Here is a 3,859-nt window from a genome sequence, read left to right on the forward strand (position 1 = left end):
TCCATGCATGATAGTGTAAAGCAATGCCAGTGCCTGCTGCTCTTGTAGCTCCATTGGCTGCATTAGACAGCAATCGCATGCAGATGTTTGACACTGAGTTTGAGGTAGCCAGCTGGGATTCTGCCTTTTTGTGGACATCTGTGGATAGTGTACGTGAGAGACAGTTGGTCAAATTCGTTCTCATATCCCTCTGGAAATGAATAACGTGCAAGGTAGTTCAATGCTCTGATGGAAAAGGTCGGTGAAGCATATGTCCATTTTCCAAATCTGTCCAAAGCCCTGGGCTCTCTTTTAAGAGGATGGACAGATGGATTCTCCTCACAGTTCCTTCCTAGTGGACACTGCAATGATCATGGCATCTACCAAAGGGCCTTTATTCCAATGCTATTTATCCTTTGGGGCAGACAGGATCCTGTCTAGTTTCTGAGGGATCAGCTCTACAGAGTAATGTTCCTTCCACACTCTCTGATTTATGACATCTAGTAAGGGGTCCAAAGGTTGTCTGAAACTATTAGTTGCCAAAGAAAAAAAGAAATGGCGTTTCAGATTTCAGGAAGGGAGAGCTGAAGATAATCAGACTGTAGACCAGTGGTTTTCAACCTTTTCACACTTGGGGACCAGTGAAAATAGGAGAATTATTTTGGGGACTGTTAAGGCAGAAATAAAAAACATTAATTCTATAGTATTTTGTGTATTCATTTTTAAATATAATACTATAAAATAAAAATTCTCTTAAATAACCATAGACCAAGCAGTAAAAAATGCTAATAAAAGAATTGAAAATTGAAATTGAATATAATAGAATAGAACTAAAATTTAAACAGCAGTGTTTAGCGCAAATAAAGCTGGTGCGAAATTTGCTGTGGCTTCTTTGCAAGAATATTTGTTAACCATGGCTGCAGTGTTGTTTCCGAGAGATGAAGCACTGCATTGACATCCATTTGTTTTCTCTGGTTTTTATCAGTGATAGGGCTGAAAAAGTCTTCTCACATAAATAGGTAGTAGAAAATACAATTAACAATTTAATAGCTCTGTAACTGAGAAATGGATATTCTTTTTCCAGTGATATCCAAAATTGTGACAATGATTGTATTTTATATTTGGACACCAGAGTGACACCAGAAAATAATTCAATCAATTTTTTTTCATAATGATTAAGTGTGCATGAGTTGACATTAATCCAGAGGTTACCTTTGTGAGATCCTCATTTTCAGGGTAATAATGGTCAAAGTTTTGAACTAATGCCCTTAAATGTTGTCTTACATTGAATATGAATTTCCGGTTGATATCAACAGCAATCAAAAAGTACATGACTATCCCAAAGAACCAGTTTCTTTTTGAATGCATCCTTCTTATTTCTCAGTGTAAAAATAATTGTGCAAAAACCCTGAGCAGAAATATTGAGTTTGTTGAAAAGGCTAAATATGTCTGCCATATATGCAAGATTAGCCATCCACTGCTCATCCAACAAAGGATCTCTTTTACTTCTCCTCTCAACTGAAAAAGTCATGAAAGAACCCCTCTTTTCAACAGCGACCTCACTTCCATATAGAGAAGGAGATGTTGGTGTTGCGAGTCCATACTTTCACACAGTGTTGTAAACAGCCTGGAGTTCAAAGTTTGACAATGAATTTCATTTATGATTTTCACTGCATCATTCATCACAGTGTTTAGTTTAGTAGGAAGTTTATTTGCAACTAATTGTTACAGGCAAATCATACAGTGAGTGGACATTTCTAGATGTGCAATGTCCTTTATTTTCACAACTACCCCTAAACAACGTCCAGTCATGCTCACAGCACCATCTGTACACACTCCGATGCACTTGCCCCAGTCTAAGCCCTGCAATTGAAAATATTCATTAACTCATTACAGCCAAGTGCACCTCCAGGCGTTTATGCAGTTACTTCCTACTGCGCCTCTAGGTGTCAAATATTGCTTGTTCATATTTGCATTAATAATTCCAAAACCATGCTCCATACAAGATATCAGAATGTTTTATCTTGAAGCATACATGATGGCAAACACAGCTGTATTGATATATGACCTCTGTTGATGAGTATTTGTTAGAACTGTAAAGTGATAACTTCATTTTTTTAAAGGCTCAAGCCACACTCACTGGGAGTTAAAAGTACACACACAAAAGAGCTGTACTGGAAGGAATGAGTTAAGAGCACTAAATATCTCTGAACAAGTGGTCCACCCAGGTAAATCAAGCAACAAAGAAGTTCTTCCCTAAAGTCTTCATCTTCACTATACCTCATGAAGCAAAGTAGAATACCATGGTTACTCATGTCAGTTGATCTATCACGTTGAATCACAAAACATAATTTTTTTATCCATCTACAATTTCTCTTCAATATTGTTGGCCATATCAACAATTCTCCAGTGAGAGGTGTTGTTCGAAAGTGGTATAGCCTTAAGTGTTTGAGCGGCTTGAGGACCCAAAATGTCCTGAGCAGCATCTAAGATGCAAGGCTTTACTAATTCTTCACCAGTAGTGAACATTTTTTTCATTTTCGATATTCAAAGTGCAACTAAATAAGGCGTCTGAAGCAGCAACTTGTCACTAGTTGTCATCTTCTTCATTTGAATTTTCTGACTTTTCATCCGGTTGTGTAATCTTTCAAAAAAATCCAGTGGCTTCTAAAAAGATTGCTATGCTTTGAATGCAAATGACAAGCAAGTATGGAAGGTTTCATAGCTTCATTTGATAGCATTTCGGAACATACTACATACAAGGGCAGTGGTGATAGTTGACTGCCAGGGTCTACAGTAAAACCAAGCTTTAAGTACTCCTTAATGTAATGCCTAACAAAGTTTCCTTTTCTTTTTTGTTTTTTGTCGTACATTCTGAAGTATCAACACATTTCTTTTTCACTGTTTCCTGTAAACTTGAAGCACTTTTACTTGGTTTACTTTCTGTGTCATCAATACTTTTCCTCTGACTATTGTTTTCACTTTTAAAGAAGGTTACAATGTTTTCTTGTTTTTTTTTTCTTTCTGTTTTGTAGGGTTTACAATTTTACAGCACAATGACCAGAAATAACTCGCTTTCGAAAATAACACAACAAAGTATTTACAAACAATATGCATGTGTTTTCAACAGGTGAGCTGACACAATACTAGCAAAACAATGTACTGTCATCAAAAAAATTAACATTTTTATTTATTTATTTTTATTTATTTAACATTTGTTTACCGGGAAAGTCCGACTTAGAACAAAGCCAATTTTCAGCAGAGACCCAGGGAGAAACACTCCAGACGCATGTCTTTGAATTGATGATTCATGATCCCTCCATTGCTCCTTGGCGGACAGTATGTATCCCTACATACTGCCACCTATAATATTTTCTTTCTCCCAAATTTTCAAAACTACATGTTTCTGTTTCCTCCTTTTGTTTGGGATATCTCACTAGATCGGTAATTACATTTTGCAGGAACTAAATATTATATTACATTGTGAAAAACACATAATGCATCACAAATTTGCATATCAACCTTGTATAGTGATCATGCTAATATTTTCTATATCATTACAACCTTTGCATCTGCCCTGCCTAAGCAAACACAATGCCTTAAGCTTTCCAAGCAGCTATATAAATCTTAGACTTTTAAATTTGTTATGATAGTACTGATAGTCTAATTTTCTTATTTTTTTTTCTTTTAGAGACAGCACTACATTAAATGAATGCTTGTTTTTCTATTTTATGAAAGTTTTATTCTGTTATTAAATAAAAAAAGTGAACGACTCGCATATGGCATTGCACAGTGCATTATGGGTGCAATCCTGTTATATGCAAATATTGTTTAGTACGGGTTGAGCGAAAGGGGCAGTGTTTGTTACTGTGTGGAACAG

At 36.0% G+C, this 3,859-nt stretch overlaps 1 non-coding gene across 1 annotated transcript; it reads right to left on the reverse strand.

Annotated features, from left to right (window-relative positions):
- Positions 1–3,465: 3,465 nt before the first annotated feature.
- Positions 3,466–3,570, reverse strand: LOC122799012. Its single transcript, XR_006364396.1, has one exon. It is a non-coding gene; the product is annotated as a U6 spliceosomal RNA (small nuclear RNA).
- Between the last annotated feature and the right edge of the window lie 289 nt (positions 3,571–3,859).

Source organism: Protopterus annectens, chromosome 3.part1 (assembly GCF_019279795.1).
Source record: "Protopterus annectens isolate FY-2018-M chromosome 3.part1, PAN1.0, whole genome shotgun sequence".
Lineage (NCBI taxonomy): Eukaryota > Metazoa > Chordata > Ceratodontiformes > Protopteridae > Protopterus > Protopterus annectens.